This window comes from Notamacropus eugenii, chromosome 2 (genome assembly GCF_028372415.1).
Source record: "Notamacropus eugenii isolate mMacEug1 chromosome 2, mMacEug1.pri_v2, whole genome shotgun sequence".
Classification (NCBI taxonomy): domain Eukaryota; kingdom Metazoa; phylum Chordata; class Mammalia; order Diprotodontia; family Macropodidae; genus Notamacropus; species Notamacropus eugenii.
The window spans coordinates 334,718,033-334,736,741 of NC_092873.1; the positions used below are offsets into that span (position 1 = coordinate 334,718,033).

General features: G+C 32.7%; 2 pseudogenes; one reads left to right on the forward strand and one right to left on the reverse strand.

The window, feature by feature from the left end:
* The first annotated feature begins 11,505 nt into the window (after nt 1-11,505).
* On the forward strand, nt 11,506-12,799 carry LOC140523032 (vesicle transport protein SEC20-like; annotated as a pseudogene).
* Nucleotides 12,800-16,553: 3,754 nt separating this feature from the next.
* On the reverse strand, nt 16,554-17,211 carry LOC140523033 (actin, cytoplasmic 1-like; annotated as a pseudogene).
* Between the last annotated feature and the right edge of the window lie 1,498 nt (nt 17,212-18,709).

Consider the following 18,709-nt stretch of genomic DNA (forward strand, 5'->3'; position numbering starts at 1 on the left):
TTGTAACCTGCAATTTTGCCAAAGTTGTTTATTATTTCAAGTAGTTTTTTACTTGAATCTCTGGGATTCTCTAAGTATATCATCATATCATCTGCAAAGAGTGATAGCTTAGTTTCTTCTTTGCCTATCCTTATTCCTTCAGTGTCTTTATCTTGTCTAATTGCTTCAGCTAACATATCAAGTAACATATTGGTTATAATGGACATTCTTGTATCACTCCTGATCTTATTGGAAATTCTTCTAGCTTATCTTTGTTCCATGTAATGCTTGTTGAAGGCTTTAAGTAGATACTGCTTATTATTTTATGGAAAGTTCCCTTTATTCCTATATTCTCCAGCATTTTTAATAGGAATGGGTGTTGTATTTTGTAGAAAGCTACGTGAAACTGAAGAGGTTTGGTGTCTAGAGCAAGCAATAGAGGTCATGGACGAAAAAGTATTTGCACTACTGCAGTCCCATCAAATATCTTCAATTTATCCAAATTTTATTAAGTGAAAGGATAAAAAAATGAGATGCTTCAAGAATGACAGACATTAAATATATTTAACAGTAGTGCCTTGTCAACTGAAGTGTAAAAAAGATGATTTTACTAATTTGTCTTCTACTATATGTATGTGTATGTATGTATGTATATGTATATGTATATATATGCACACAGAGACACACACACACACACACATATATAGTCCTCAAATAGCTTCATGCATTACAAGTGAAGATTGAATACTATTGCCTCTAGGCAAGAAGACTAATTAGTAAAATGTATGTTTATGTGTGTACATGTGTATGCATGTATGTATGTATGTATGTGAAGTGGGAGAGAGGGAGGGACAAAGAGAGAGGGAGACAGAGAGACAGAGAGAGACAGAGAGAGAGAGAGAGAGAGAGAGAGAGAGAGAGAGAGAGAGAGAGAGAGAGAGAGAGAGAGAAACTGGATTTAGAAGGACTCTTAGAGATATCCTACTTAACTAATCCAATTCATAGTCATAGAAAAATATTGTATAGCACAAAAGAAGGAAGAAGTTACTAAGTTGCAGTGAATACAAGTAGTCCACAAAAATATAGGTCTTTTTTTCTTTTCATTACTCATCTCAGCTGAGTATTCTTGCTTGTAACAAGAAATGAAACCTCAGAGTCATGAATATTAACTAGTTAAAGACAATTAGCTTATTTCTACTGGAACTATGCTCTGCATTGGTTAAATGCTTTCATAGATCCTAAAAGTATGGAAGCATACAATTAAGTCATTTCCCTCTTGGAAATTATGAAAACAAAATCTGCCAAACAAACAATAAAACAATTCCATTGACTAAATTAGGTTCATATTTACCTGGAACTAGGATAAAAATCTTCTGGATCTTTACTAGTCTGTGATTTTATGCATTTTTTTTGTTTGTGTTGGTTGAGAGGAAGGAAGAGAACAATTTTTTTTTTAAAGTCTGTGATTTGGGGACTCAAGCTCTGAATATTGTATACAAAATGTTATCTAAATTACACCTTTCAAACACAGTACAGAATACTTGAAAATTATACAGGGCATCTGATAACTATTTTCTTAATCAAAAAGATACCCTTGATCATCTGTTTAACTATAATTTACACAAGTTATAATTTCACATGATTTAATCATATGAAATTTTTCTTTGTTCTGTCTGTTGTGTTATTTAGTGTAAATAAAATTTTGATTGTCCTTAGCTCTTCTGCAACTCTTTAGAAGACGGTAGAGCTGATTCACCTTAACTTCAAGTACATTTTTTTGAATTTGTAGTGATAATCTTTGAATTTAAAGTTGAGTACATTAATTTGAATGAAAGAATAGATTTCTGTAAATGAAATCATTTACTATTCTTTTCATCCCTTAAAATATTTTTTTGGGTAATAATTTTTTTCCAAAATTACATATAAAACCATTTTTAACTTTCTTTTTTTTAAAAAATTGAGTTACAACTTCTTTCTTTCCCATCTTTTCTTCTCTCCTCCCTAATTAGGTAAGCAATTTGATATCAGTTAGAAAAGTTAAATTATACAAAACATATTTTCATATTTGTCATATTGTGAAGGAAAACATAGACAACAAAACTCCACAAAATATAAAGGGAAAATCGTACACTTTGATTTGCATTCAGATTCCATCCATACTTTCTCTGGAGGCAGGTAGCATTTTTCATCATGAATCCTTTGAAAATTGCTGAAAATATCTGAAAATATCTGCCTTTCATAGTTGATCATCATACAGTATTGCAGTTACTGTGTATAATGTTTTCCTGATTCTTCTCATTTAAATTTTCATCAGCTCATGTATTTCCAGGTTTTTCTAAAGTCATTCTGCTTTTCATTTCTTATACCACAATAGTATTCCATTATAGCCATATACCACGACTTGTTCAGCTGTTCCCCAGTTGATAGATATCACTTCAATTTTCAGTTCTTTGGCACCACAAAAAATAGCGCTACAAATAATTGTACAAATAGGACGTTTTCCATTTTTCTTTTCATTCTTTCTTTAGAATCAAATATATCTGAATTTAACAGAATCAAGTAGAAAGCAAAGCAATGTAAAATATAGAACACATGAATAAAAGCCTTAGGTTCTGATCTCTGTGCTTTTATTTATTAACTTAGACAAATCACATCAGAGCTTTGCAAATATCTTTATCCCCATACATAAGTTAATATTAGATAAATTATCTTAAATATCCCTTCCAGTTCTGAAAAATCCAAGAGTATATGTCATTTTTTCTTGATTATAGAAAATTAAAGTTTCATCTTAATATCTTGGAAATGCATGTAAATACTTGTTTTCTTTCAGCCCACATATATAATATAATTTATAGACATAAACAGAATTCAAAAAAAGAATAGAGACCTCTAAATCCAAAGTGAATATAGCTGAATGGCTGGAAAATGATTATTTAACTCTCTAGACCATTTTGCTCATCCGTAAATTTATATACATACGTATATGTATATATACACATATATTTACATGTGTGTGCACACATATATGTGCATATATACATGTATATACATACATGTGCATATATGTTTCAAAATTGTGGAGACAGTGGCTCCAAACTCTTGGGAATTCATCACTTTTTAAATAAAATTTTTTTACTGTATTTTGATTTTGCATCACCTACCTTTTCCTCTTCAATTGTCCTCCCATACTTTTCCAGAAAGCCATCTCTCACAGAGAAACGGAGCAAGGGAGAAGTAAAGGAAAACTCAGTAGAACTGTCTAACATATCAAGTTTTACTTAATATGTAGTGTTCCAATCCCATGCAGTATCCAAAATTGCCTTATTAGTTTTCCTCTTTGGGGACAAGCTTGATTCTCAAAATTCCTCATCATTATTTGAATTATTTTACTTATTTTTTTTACTTTTCATTTACATTGTTCTAGTCACTATGTCTCATTTTTCTGTTGCTGCTTACTTCACTTTGTATCTATTTACATAAGCATTTCCACACATCTCTGCATTCAATGTTTGTTATTTCTTCTTTTAGAATTCATCTTCATTAATTACTGTAAAAAGGATATAATTTAATTGTCTCCTAATTTGTCTGTGTGTTATGAACTTTAATATTCAGCCTACATATCCATTCTGAATTTATTTTGGAATATGATGGAAGTTGTTGGTCTAAACCTAATTTATGCCAAGCTGCTTTTCAGTTTACTTAGAAATTCTTGTAAAACAAAGTCTTTTTCCACTAGACAATTTCTATTTTTAAGTTTATTAAATGCTGCTTTATTGTGTTTAATTATTCCTTATTATTCTTTTTCTACTTTGCTTCATTGCTACACTTTGCATCTTTTTAAAATCTGTACTAGGTGTTTTTATGATTGTTTTCATATTATAGTTTGATATCTAGAAGATTTGTTTACCTTCTGCTCCTACCCTTTCCCTCTATTATTTTTCTGTATTTTAACATTTTTTATAATTTCAAATGAATTTTTAAAAATTAGCATCTGTCTAATCATTAACCATTTGTAATGATGTTGGTGTAGCACTGAATGTGCAAAATAAGTTTCAGTAATATTATTGTCTTCTTATGTTGGCATAATCCATTTGTACTAATAAATTTTTTTTAGCTACTTAAGTTTTCTTCACTTCCTTAAGAAACATTTTATAATTTTAATTATACAGGGACTGATGTATATTTTGTAGTTATTTTGGAATGGACTTCTCTTTCTATTATTATATCTTGAATTCTGTAATTGCTATTTAAAATATTATTCATTTTGTGAATTTACAGTCTGAAACTTTGCTGAAGATATAAATTTTCTCAGTTTCTTTACTTATTTCCTAGGATTTTATGAGCAAACCATCAAGTCACTGGCAAAGAAGGATAGATTTTTTCTTCTTTGTTTATCTTTATGCCAGGAGTATATGCTTTTGAGAATGTCTTTTATATGGAGGCAAATAATCCTAAAAAATACGAATCAGATTAGCTTACTTTATTAAACATAGTTTCTTGTACAGTAGTTATATTTTCCAAAGCATAGGTAAGATAGTATGTTAATCATAAACTGGAATTTCTATATTTCTTTCATATCTTTTCTATTCCCCTGGAAAGAGTCAAAAGCTTTACAAGGCTAACAAACAAATGAATATCTTATTCATTGTAGATTGCTGAAATGGACAATTGAGCCCATATAACACAGTAAGGATACTGCTGAAACAGACAGTTGAGACCATATAATACACGAAGGATATTGTTTCTAATATAATTGCCCACATAATTTGGTTCAGAGTACCAAGGATCTTTGCTTGTGTAGACTTTGAAAAGTTCATATTGCCATAGTTATTCAACTGAACAAAGATTAATTAAGAACTTTAGATTGTAAGATCATAGACTGAAAGTTGTAAGAAAACTTAGAGACTGTCTAGCCCAGCTCCCTGATTTTCCAGATGTGGAAGCCAAGGCATAGATAAGTTACATTTCCAAAGTCATGAAGTAGCAAATGACCAGATTTGGGCCCATGCTTTGTGACTCCAAAGAGAGTGTTTTTTTTTCTCCAATGTATTGACTCCATTTGACCAGAAATAAGAAATAGTTTAGATTCTATCTCACCATATTACACTGAATACTTCACTTCATATTGGCTTTGTTGATCTGACATCAATTTTGAAGGGAACTTTTACTATGATTACCTTTGCCTTACTTGTATAGGCATTCATCAGGAAATCATCTCCTTGGTTCTGAGCAGGGATGAATAATATCAACGTGGAGATAGGGAAAAGAATGAGACAATTAAATATAATCAACAGAAAATAAAACAGAATGTTGAAAGGAAGAAAAGAATCTGAAACAAGTAGGTAAAAAAAGAACAGAAATATGTTTTATAATGGAGTTTTACAAGCTAAAAACTGGCACTTCTTATAACTTCGTCTGCAAATCAAAAGGCAAACAAAATCTTAATTTTCCTGTGCATTCCTGAAAGCATATTCTGATACGGGATATAATTTGACCTTTGCTCACTATGCTTTGATGGAAATACATTCATATAACTCTACTGAAGAGTATACATTAGTAGATATGGAACTTTGGTTTACAAGAGATTACTTGGAGACCATTCAACCAGTACCCACTTACTAATATAAGTGGCCTTGAAGGCATATAAAGAAAATCAGGGTAGATTATTGAAGTTATATTTGGAAAAAGATCAACAAGAATAAATGCAAGGATGCCATCTAAGGACTACATGCAATCTTAAAAACACAGAGTTTATATTGATTAGCTTTAAATAAAATAGACTACAAAAATTTTGTATTTTATCCAAGGAGGAAAAAAGATTATTAAAAAAATTATAAATTATTGACTTCATTTCTTACATTTGCATTCAGTTAGTTCACACCATCAATTTTTCTAATCTTTGGTGTTCTATATTGAATATGAATGAATCAGTCACTGATTATAACTACATGCTAATTTATGCAGTGATGTCTAAAGAAGCCAGTTACATAATTTCAAAATAGCAAGATATATACATAACTTAGGTTTCAGTTCTGTAGCATTTTGTATAAGACCCTCCTAATTGATGATAATAATTATATTTGAGCTCTTAATGGGTGAATGAGGGGTGGAGTTCCTTCAAAAACTTTGGAGAAGAGAAAGAAATCTTCATTCTTGGTTCGTGAGGTTCCAGATTCTCTAGAACAGAAGGTGGGGGGAGTAAGTCTTTGGAATCATCAATTATGTAATTGAAGTAAGTGGCTAAACTAATTTTAGGCTTGCTTCTCTAAAAATTTGGGGGAAATTCTTCTTTAGTGAACCTGTGTATTCTCTTTTGATTGAGTTAGATCTCAATTCATTGTCATTTTAAAAAGCTTGTTGATTCACAAGGATTTTGTGTATTTTGTGGCATATTGTAATTTGCAGAAATATAACTTTCTATTTTCTTCTTTCTTATATAGTCCATGTTGTAATTTGCAGTTTTATATTCTTGGGTTCTGCTTTTGCTTTCTCTGGATATGAAATGCTGTCTTCTTCAATAATCTTATAGGTAACTCAAGTTGGATACTTACCTGCATCCTCTCAGGATATCCAAAATAATCTAGAATCAAGTCTGATTGCTGTACACATAGTCTGAAGTCAGCTTTTGACTGTCTTTGGGTTTGACCATGGTTACAGTTCCAGGAAACAGACTAGAAATGGATGCAGTTCCTATAAGCTAATTTGAAGGCCTTGTATGCTCAGAGCAGCTTTGTGTAAGTTGCTTGCACTATTTACTCTCAGCCTGCAGTGACTCAACTTAAGAGATAGTGCTACACCATTATTTCTCACTTCTACTCCTGCTCCTTCATCAGTACTCAACCTCAGTTCTGGTATGAGTTGCATCCATCAGTATTCCTTGTAGCAGTACATAGCTGTAGGTCAAACCCTTGCTTTGGTTATAGTTTTCCTTATTCCATGTTTCACGTGCAACCTAGCACAAAACAACTATTGCCTTCCTTTTTGTTTCATATATATATACATATATATATATGTGTGTATGTATATGTATATATGTATATATATACATATATAAATATATGTGTGTATGTATATGTATATATATGTATATATATATATATACATATACATACACACATATATTTATATATATATATATACATATATATATATATATACACACACGGATACATTTTTAAGTGAAGAAAATGAGGCTCAGAAAAGTTAAACAATTAGTTCAGAGCCTGAATAAAGCATCTGAATATTGAAATATGCACTTCATGAGATTTTAAAAGTGTTCTTTGTGCTTTGCTGTGTAAGGGAGGGAGGTAAACCTTCAATGTAGCTTCTACAACTAAATTTATCCCAAAATAAATACTGACATATCACAGAAAGCAGAAGTTTCTAGTTTTCATTCATTCAGTCATTTATTCATTCGTTCATTCAACAAATGTTTAAGTGCAAACCACATACCACACTGTGCTGGATATTTTGCATACAAAGATAACAAGAAAAAATAGAGTCACTGCCCTCACACGGTTGGCATTCTGCTGGAAGAGATTTGAAATTGGTGCATTTATTTTTAAATACCTTTTTAAAAATTCATCACTGCAATTATTAGCATGTTGAGTCCTAAGCATTTGCCTTTCATATATGTATTTATTTTTGCGCCCCTTTATATTTTCCCTTTCTACCTGGAAAATACTAAAATGTAAGGATTTACAGGCTAAAGAAAAAATATATACACACATAATATATGTACATATACACACATATTTGTACATACCTATGTATCACCATTCACAACAGTAGTATTATACAGAATGCAATATTAGAACCACAATGACAATATATGCCATATGTATATTATTGTATACTACTATTTTTCATGATAGTATTTGTCCTATAATATGTTGTATTATATTATACATAGTAGATATACAATTTTCTCTGTCTACCTACCTATAACACCATCAACAGGAGTTTTCAGGGATGTGATATGACAGATTATTTGAAAGTAGGAATGCAGTCCTCTTCCTGAGTTGGATCTCAGACACTTACTAGTTGTTTAACCCTGGGCACATAACTTAACCCTGTTTGCCTCAGTTTCCTCATCTGTAAAATGAACTGAAGAAATAGTAAACCAGTCCAATATCTGACGATCAGTTTTTTTCAGCTTTACATTTCCATTTTAATCTCTCACTTTTGAATTTGTTAAAAATAATCAAAAGGGATAATAGGAAATAAAATCAATGAACTGTTGCAAGATGGTTTTATTTTTTGTATGGGTCAAAATTAGGTTTTCCAGAAAGACATGTATCCCATAAATGGGTTCATGGCGGTCAGATAGCATTGGGTATTTTTAGATGCATTCACTGGGAAAACTGGAGCCAGACATTTAAATTCTCCAGGGCCAAGGTCATTGTTAATGTTTCTGCATGGAGAATTAATAACTGTATCAATCTTTCACTGACAGGCCTGAAACAGTGAATAGAAAGACATAAAAGACCAAAACAGGGAATTGTATATGTGTCTTTTCTTTCTTTCCTTTGGGTTCTTTCTTTTGTGTATGTGGAAATTATTTTTCCTTCAATTTTTTTTCTCATCTCTGCCTCCCTCTGCATCCCCTTTCCCCCCTCCACATATTAATTATATCTTTCAGCATGAGACTTTCCTGTACTCTGTCCTCTTGAAAATGATGTCTCAAAGCATGGATAGTCTGTTATATACACACATATGTACATGTGTATGTAACAGACTACCTTTGCATACCTTCTGTTCAAAAGATTAGTCTGGGACCTTAAAGTGTCAAAGTCCCTTGAATGATTTCAGTTTCAAGGAAATGAAATACAAAATAAAAAATGTAAGCAAAATTACACTCAAGAGAGATTTTTAGTACCAGAAAAATAAGACAGAGGAATAAAAAAAGTCATTTTAACATCTCTGAAATGATAAACCAATTGTATATTAATACAAAAGTAGATATGATTGTAGGGGTTTAGCTGAAGAGAATGGGTGACTTACTCTATTTCACCTCCACCTTTTAGTGAGCATAGTATTCTTTCTCAACCCCTCCGTTTGTGTATGATTTTCTTGGAACTTCTGTCCACTTCACTCCATGGGTGTTGGTTGTACAGAGAGTGATTTCCTTAAACTTCACAAAAGAAATGACACAATTGATAAGGGTAGATTAATATATTCTGCTTTTGCTACAATAAGAAAGGTGTTGATTGTTATAAATGCTATTGGACATATAGGTCTCCCTATGTCCTTTAACATAATAGTGTATATGTCTTATTGTAGAACTCCTTGATGAAAATGTTATGTAGAGTATGTTCCCTCGGGAATGGTTACAAATTGTTTCCCAAAACAGTTGAACCAACTCACAATTTTACCATTCATGCATTAGTGTGCCTGATTTCCCACAGGACCTTCAACAGTGATCCTTATTTTTTTAATTTTGCATCATCTTTGCCAGTCTGATTCTTATGAAGTACAGCCTCAGAGTTATCTTAATTTTCACTTCCCTTGTTAATAGTAACAACTCACATTATTTTTGACATGGCTGATTGTAACTTTCATTTTTTAATGAGATTTGCCTGTCAATATCTTTTTGACCAATTATTTTTTGGGAACTCTCATATACATGTTATTCAAAAGATTTAGTACAATTTAGAGCTTAAAAAACTTCACTAAAACTTATGTGACATCATCTTTCTATCAAGTCCCTATAATCTGGTATAAAATAATAGAAATTTGCTTCAATTTCATTCAGTTATTTATTTCCTTTTTAGTTTATTACATTTATTTTAGTTGCACAATAGCTTTCCAAATTTGTTCAATAGAAGTATTCCTCCTCCCTTTCCTACCCTGAAATCCCCCTGCTATGAAACTCTTCATTCCTTGATAAATCAATAACTATTCTACAAGCATTTGCCAAATATATCTCCTCATCTGCTTTTTAAATTTGTTAATAATATGAATTTTTTATGTCTAGGTCACATGTCCATTTGAATCTTAGTATGTCATATGATATAAAAGGTTGTTTTATCTAAGCCTAATTTCTGCCAGATTACTATCCAACTTTCCCCAAAGTTTTTAATGAATAGTGCCAGAAGTTGTAGATACTGATTTCATTAAATATTTTTGATTGAGTTCTGTATCTTGTATACTTAGAGCTCTGGATCTTGCATTCTTAATCTGTCTCCCTGATCTATGAATTCATTTCCTTTTTTTTTTTTTTTAACAGGGGACAAATCATTTTGATGGTTACAGCAATTTTGGCATCTCATACTTTTATGTCTCCCTCCTTTCCATTTTCTTCATTATTTTCTTTGACATTCTTAACTTTTATTCATTCAGATGGTTTTATATCATTTTGTCTAGTTGTATAAAGCTGGTCATGTGATCGATATGGCATTGAATAAGCAAATTAATTTAGATAGTATTGTAATTTTTATTATATTGTCATTGTCCACCATTAGCAATTAGTTTCTTCAATCATTTAAGTATGTCTTTCTTTCTTTAAGTAGTTTTTCTAGTTGTATTTATATAAATCCTTATTTGTCTTTTAGGTAAACACAAATATTTGGTCCATTCTGTAGTTCCTTCAAATAGGTTGTTTATCTGTTTGGATTTATTATATATCTTGATATTTTGTAGAAATTATTATATTATTCACTTTTATTTGAATCTCTAGAGTTCCCTAAGTAAAAAAAAAAAACAAAAAACATTTTATCTGCAAAATGGAAGTGATTATTGTGTTTCTCATTTGCTTATGTATATTAAATCAATTTCTTTTTCTGTTTAACTATTGCTAGGATTTTTAGAAATATATATAACAATAACTATGTAAAATGGAAAACTTTGCTTCACTTTAATTTTATTAGAAAGTATCAAGTGTTTCTTCATAAAAGTGATGCTTTATATTGGTTTTTGGTATATCGTTAAGAATATTACATTAAATCAGGGCACTCCATTTTAACCTAACATGTTATATTTTGTCAAAAATATTTTATATTTTTATACAATGTTATTTATGGTTGTATTTATTTATATGTTTATAATGTTCTTATTATTGAACAAATGTTAAGTTATTGGTATAAATATAAACCAGTCATCTCTTTAATATGTTGTTATAGCATTTTGATAATATTTCATTCAATATTTTTCATCAATATTTACTATACATACACAGATGTGTGTGTCTGAGTGTTTTACTTTGTTTTGGTATCAAGCCCTTATGTATTCCAAGGAAGAAATTTGGGGATTTCTCCTATTTTTCTAGATTTGCAAAATCCTTATTAATAATAGAAATTTTAATGTTAAAATTCACTTTTGAATGTATCAGATATTTAAAAAAAAATTCTGTAATTTATTTCTGATCTATTCAACTTTTTCTTTCGTATTATTTAAATTGTCTATTGCTTTTTTCTATTAATCTATGTATTTTATGTTTTCACAAAAATTAGTAGTTTTTTTGTTAATGTTTTATTATATAAGCAAATCAAATCATTCCAAGTTAATTCCTTTCAGTTGGTCCCCAAGATGGCAGCTTCCCTGGATGTTCAACTCCTGATGTGTAACCTAGAGATTGTCATATTCTCCTTGGATATTAAAGCATTTTTCCAGGATATCTGAGATTGTTCAGGACTGTTGAGTCCACATATAGGACTAAGTGCTAAAGTGAAGGAAAAGTTTGATTACTTACAGCTCAAAAAACAGAAGCTTGAGCATGTGATTAAAGAACAGGATAAAGAATATAAGAAACAAGCTTTGTTCCCGGAAGTTGAGAATCCCAAAAAGCAGATGCTCAGCAATCAGACAGCAAGGACAAAACCAAATCTTGCTGTAAAATTGCATTTGGCAATTTAGAAAAGTGGAACTTCTTCAAGGAGTGACATGATACAGAGAAAAACTACTAAGGACACCCTGGCACATTCTTCCAGCAACAACACAGAAAGCTTGATGGGCATCAGCAGACTGATATCCGAGCATGTTTGCCAGGAAATCAAGCAACGTTTAGCAAATTCTTCTAAACTATCCTGGATGCAAATGAAGAATTTAAGTCTATGTCAGGAACTATCCAATTGAAATGAAAGTTCATCAAGAAATATAACCACTGAGAACTGACAGACAAGCTGCTTATTTTACTCATTCCTGCTCTCTTTCTGGCCACTGTATTTTATATCCTTAAAAAGAAGCTTTTTTCCATTTTCATGGGATTTATAGGACCATCTTTTCTTTTGACAACCAGTTGTGAGTCTTCTGTTACTCGGAGTTCAGTGGGTGCTGCCAGGTCAGAGTGGAAGGATGTCAGATTTATTTATTCAGATTGTTCAGTGTCTCATATGGAAATGCGCTGGGTTTTGCCAGCATTTTTTCATAAGGGGAGGAGAGAAGGTTTAAAAGGAAGTGTTGACTGGGGAAGCTTACAAAGACACTGGAATTCTGAGATCCCCAGACCTGTAATCTGCTATCACTACACAGTTTATCAATCCAGGTATGTATTCTGGGGCTGCCTTCATGTATTTGCCAAACATCTCTATTTTTTCCCCTCCCTCCCTCCCTCCATCCCACTTAGAATGCCTTGAGTTCTAGATTGGAGAGAATTAAAAGGAAAGAAAAAATGAGATGGGAAGAAAGAGCATAGATTTTTATCCATTACTAAATAAATTTGATTGTATTATTAGAACAAAATGCAATCTTATTGTATATAATGTCACTATGGGACCACACAAACTAGTTGTCTTTTTGCTGATATTTGAAGTTTGCTTCATAAACTTTTAAAAATATTCCACTTTAAAGTTGCCATGATGAGTGGTATACCAGACTAGGCTAGGCCAGGGGTATGCAGAACAGATGTCCCACTATATAAATTTATCATTTGAAAGCTCCAAAGCTGATTATAAGTAAGGAAAGCAAGATGAGGCTGAGAAGTCACAGAATATTCAAATCCTGCCTGGTCCTGAATTTCATAAAGAGCCAGTGAAATGGAAACTGGATGAGAATAGGCCTGAAGGCTCAGGCTCAGGAGTAAGGCTGAATGGAGCCACATATCCCTCCACCCCATTGCTGCTATCTCTAGGGCTGCCTGGCATCCATAGCATCTCAAAGTAAAACTAGCTAAGGGGGTTCTGCAGCAGGCTAGACCATGATAGGAAAAGCATTGTTCAAGACTGTGAAGAAAATAAAATATAGCACAATTTCAGCATTAGTAGCTACAAGGCATTCTTGGAAGAAGCTATCAGATAGTGGTGATTCTGGAAACCTGTAAAGTGCTATCAAAATATAAGTCATTAGCATCATCATTATACCCAGTTATCAAAGCACATGTAGCTTCTATGGCAAATACTATAAAATCATTGTGGATAAAATTTGCTTCTGGTTCCATAAACAACATGGTATCTTTTATGAGGTTTATTATATCTCAATCAATTAACCATTATTCATTTATTATGTTCTAGTGAGAGAGAGAAGTATATCTTGAGAATATATACATACACATTGGCATATGCTGCTAACACACACACACACACACACACACACACACACACACACACACACTGTATACACTTGACAGTCTTGCTGTTTGGGATGGCAGTGGTGGCTGAGCTTAGGAACAGAGGACCTCCAGTTAGTTGTCAAGAGGGAAAGGATTTCAACAAATGAGGACAAGGTATATGTGTAAATCTTCCTAGTAGATTACGTGTACAGATATGTTTGTATGCATACATGTGGGCATCTGAAAAGATTTTAGTCTAAAAAGGCCAGGGTTTCCCATTATATCCTGGGCCATCTTCCGTCATTCAGATGAATATTTGGTCACTGGATCTAGATGGCACTGGAGGAGAAAATGAGGCTGGTAACCTACACAGTCCTCCCTCACTCAAATCAAAGTCAAATGCAAGTTGTGACATCATTTCACTGATGTCATTGTCCTCTTTGAAAATAAAGGACACACCCAACACACATATACATATATGCATGTGCACACATGTACATATATACATAGACAGACAGACAGATACATACATACATACATACATACATACATACATACATATATACACTCATATATATTTACACCTACCTTCCATACTTTTACTAGACAGTAAATGACATAAAGGGATGATTGGTTTTTATTCAATATTAATTTTGAAATGCTTGAATAAGACACAATACTCAATCCTCCACAGTATGTATGTATATAACATATAATATACTTTCATATATATTCTCCACTAATCTCTTGTGTCTCATGGCATGGAATGACCTGAGCAAAGCCATGGAATCTCAAGTTTTGCTATCAAATGGGAAAGTCTCTGAGTATGGGTAAATCCCTACTAAATGGAGAGACACATCCCTAGGAAGTTGGCCAAGAGGCAATGAATTTTCCTTCAAACAACAGAAACTCCTCTACATTTACTGAGGCATGAAGTGATTGTGATGTATCTATGTTGCTGAAAAATCCACCCCAGCCCAGAATTAATGATGTCACAGATTCCTTGGAGAAATCACTTAACCTTTTTGAGCCTCAATTTATTCATATGTAAAAGGAGGATAATTGCATTTATATTCTCTACCTCACTACAGGGTAGCTATGAGAAATAAGAATTATCTTTAATTCCTGTCATAGTACTCATTCTTGAAATACACACACACATACAAACATACATACATAGTTTTGGTTTTGTTTTTCTTGTTTTCAAAATGGGAGAAGTGAGAAGAAGAAAAAAATAAGTGTTTGATAATTGAAATGAAATAAAAGTTTAAAACAATGTACACATTATAGAGGAATATACACACATAATTAACACATATAATATTCACATAATTGTAAGCTTAAAATTGAAATAATTAGAATTGACGGAGAATTCTGTATGACTCCTGCAATAAATGTAGCAGAAAGTCATCAAAAAAGACTTATTCTTCAAGTATTTTGTATTCTTAAAGTATTTTTTCCTTCTTAACTGCTGTTAATATCCTAGAAATATAGAAGCATTTGTATTTCATATTTCCTGTTGTTATTTTCGTTACATTAGACAAAATGACATTTAGCTTCTTTGGGGACTGAACCCTATTTTCAGTAATTGCCACTGATGTTATCAAAGCTTATAGTCTGCATACAGGTTGAGTCGTTAAAATCAGCTTCCCAGTTCTGCACAGTGCTATCTCAACTCCATACACATCCTGTAGTGGGTAGTGATTCACACCTACTTACTCTACAATACCATGTAAAGTGAGATATAGAATCAAATCTTAAAACTGGAAGATGTTTAGGGAACGAGTCCAACCTCTTTATCTTCCAGCAGATAGTGCATAAAGGTTGATATTTAATGGAATACCACTGTGATATGAGAAATGCCAACTATAATAAATATATAGAGAAGCATGAAAAGACTTATATGAACTGATACAAGGTGTAGTAAAGAGAGACAAGGAAACAAAATTACAGAATGATTGCAAGAATGGAAGTAAATAATAATTAGAAGAATTAAAAATGAATGTGGCAAAACTACAAACAGCAACAGGCTTGGTTTCAAAGAAGAGGTATGAGAAAGCATCTCCACTTCTTTTAAAGGGAGAGTGCAGTTCTAGGTACAGAATATTGCATATAATGTCTTTTTGTCAATGTATTGATGAGTTTTCCTGAAATTTTCTCTTTCTATTTTTTTTCTTTTCTTTTTAATTCTTTGTTAGAAAGGATAGCTCTCTGGGACCGGGGATCAGGAATGATATAATGGGAAATTTAAGTAATATGAAAACAAAAGATATTCAGTAAAATGTATTTTAAAAAGAAAATCCATGAGTTCTCCCCATAGCTGGACTTGGAAAAATATACTGATCATCAAAAGTATGCTTAATATGTAATGTGACAAAAGTATGGTTTCAGGAGGAAGATGTAAAGAGTGTTTTGATATTTTGCTTTCCTAGTGCCAATTGTGTAAAATTATTTGCTACAAAAGGATATATAACATATTAAAATTTTTAAAGGTGTTAAGAAAAAAAATAATTAATTTCTTTACTTCTCATTCATTGCAATTTTTCCTTTTCCTTTTGTTTTGATATTTGCAATTTGATTTTCATCTCCCTTTGGAACAACCGGTTTGGCTGATGCTATATTTTTTTTATAAGTGTTTTAACATTTCTTATTTTATCAATCCAAATGGTCTTTCTTGTTTATCTTTTCAATAATCTGTAGAATTTTTATTTTTTATGAAGCTGGAATTTTTTTTTTTACTTCTTTCTTTTCTGTTAACATATAAGATCCTACTCCACTCCTTTCTTAGACAACTCTGGAGGAATGAATCTTTAAGTGTGGAGCCAGGACAAAGTTAACAAAAAGTCTAAAATTTTGGGGATGTTTGCCTCCAACATACTTAGACTGCTCTTAGACTGTTCCAGTTTTTAAATCCTGAGTCAAGCACCAAAAAATCAAAACAAAACCAAAACCAAAAAAAAACAAAAACAAAAATAAATAAAGTCATGTAAATCTCATCTCTTTTTTGGGCAATTATCATGTCACACACTTTTGACAAAAAAAATATCAAAAAAACACAAACAGTTCATTTAGAAACATTTGCAGTGGATGATTAATCATACTCCAGCTTCTCCTTGATGTCAGGCATGATTTCCCTCCCAGCTGTGGTAGTGATACTGTACCCTGTCTCAGTCAGGATCTTCATGAAGTATTCCATCAGTTCATGCCCAGCCAGATCTGGATGGAGGATGGCATAGGGAAGGGCATAACCTTCATAGATGGGCACAGTATGGGTCACACCATCACTGAAGTCCATCACGATACCAGTGGTACGATCAGAGGCATACAGGGACAGCACAGCCTGGAGGGCAATGCATGTGGCTGGGGTGTTGAAAGTCTCAAATACAATCTGAGTCATTTTTCTCTGTTGTCTTTGAGGTTCGGGGGGCTTCTGTGAGCAGCACTTCATGCTCTTCAGGGGTCACACGGAGCTCATTGTAGAAAATATAATGTCAGATCTTCTCCATGTCATCCCAGTTGGTGACAATACCATGTTCAATGGGGTATTTCAGAATCAGAATACCTCTCTTACTCTGGGCCTCATTTGCCACGTAGGTGTCTTTCTGTCCCATACCCGCCATCACACCCTGATGTCTGAGGCACCCAACAATGGAAGGCAAGACTGCCCTAGGGGCATCGTCTCCTGCAAAGCCAGCTTTGCTCATTCCAGAGCCTCTGTCAGCAATGACAGAAACAATATCAACATCCATGGTGAACTTTGAAGCGACAAGTTTAAACCCTTAAGGGAGAGAGTAGGTAGGGCTGCACCACACCAAGAGGCAGAGGGGAGGTGAGTGCACGCTGGGTGAAAGAGATCACAGATACAGACAATTTACTTTTTATATATGTGTAGAGTCATTTTTTACAGGGATTTGGAGGGGATTGGGGGCAAAATGCAAGCAAGTCCCTGCTTTTATTCCACCATCTTGACTTTACTCCCCTTTTTCTGTCTTTTCTATTCATATCTATAGTAGGGTTTTGTAGTGGAGTACTTTACACATAATAAACATTTGATAACACATGATTTATTCATTTATTCATTCCATGTCATTTGCTACAAACAGATTCCACTATTGGGCATATATGCCAAGGGAATCATTAATAAAAATAAATATTCCATATATAACAAAATATTTATAAACAGCACTTTTTATGCAAAGAAGCTAGGAACAAAGAAGAGGAAACTAAGTAGATGTTCATTTATTGGGGAAAGGATTAACAAATTGTGACACCTAAATGCAACAGAATATTACTATGCTATAAGAAACAATGAACATGACAAACATTGGAGAAACTTGGAAAGTTTTATATGAACTGATACAAAGTGAAATAACCAGAAGCATAAAAATAAATTAAAAATGATTAAAATAGTGTAAATGAACAATACAAAGTAACTATAATTAATGTTGCAAAATTGCTGGAAAATAACTGTTCCCCAACAAAGAGATAGAAGGTACATTTCACATTTCTCTACTCTTTTCCCTAAGCCTGGACATTAGGTTCCTGACTTTCTCTTCTCTTTTTGTTACACTTTTCCACCTGAGAAAACGTCCCTAAAGATCAATAATTAAAAATTATTTTGGCAGTGAATGTTTTTGAAATTTGGGAATTCCTGTGTAACTCAGTTGGACCTAAATACTCACTAGAATTTTCTCCCACTATACCATTAGAAAGTACAGTCTTTGCAAGTGGGAATTGTTTCATTACTTGTACTCATTTCCCCACTATCCAGCCCTACTCTGTCATAAGTAGGTGCTTGATAAATACTTGGTGATTTATTGATGATTAGAGAAAATTATTATCTCCTATTGGATGAGTTAAAACCATAGCCAATTTGAAAGGACATGAATTTGAAGGAACTGCTGAGTCAGTGAAGAAGCAAAATAAATATGAAATATTTGATCAGTAGTCACACCTTTTTTTAATGTGAGATACCTCTCTGGACACATTCCCTCCCACTCCCAGCTATACTGTCAAGTTCCCTTCCAAGAACAGCAGCTACTACTTTCAGGTTTCTAAAGATCACTCTATGGATGACCATAGTCGTAGCACCATAGTCCAGGGTGGGGAAACTGCAGCCTCAAGCCAAATGTGTCCTTCATGGTCCTTGAGTGTGTCTTTTTGACTTAGTCCATGTTTTACAGAACAAATCCATTTATTAAGTGGCTATGTTTTGTGAAGTTTGGATTCAGTCAAAGGGCTGCACTT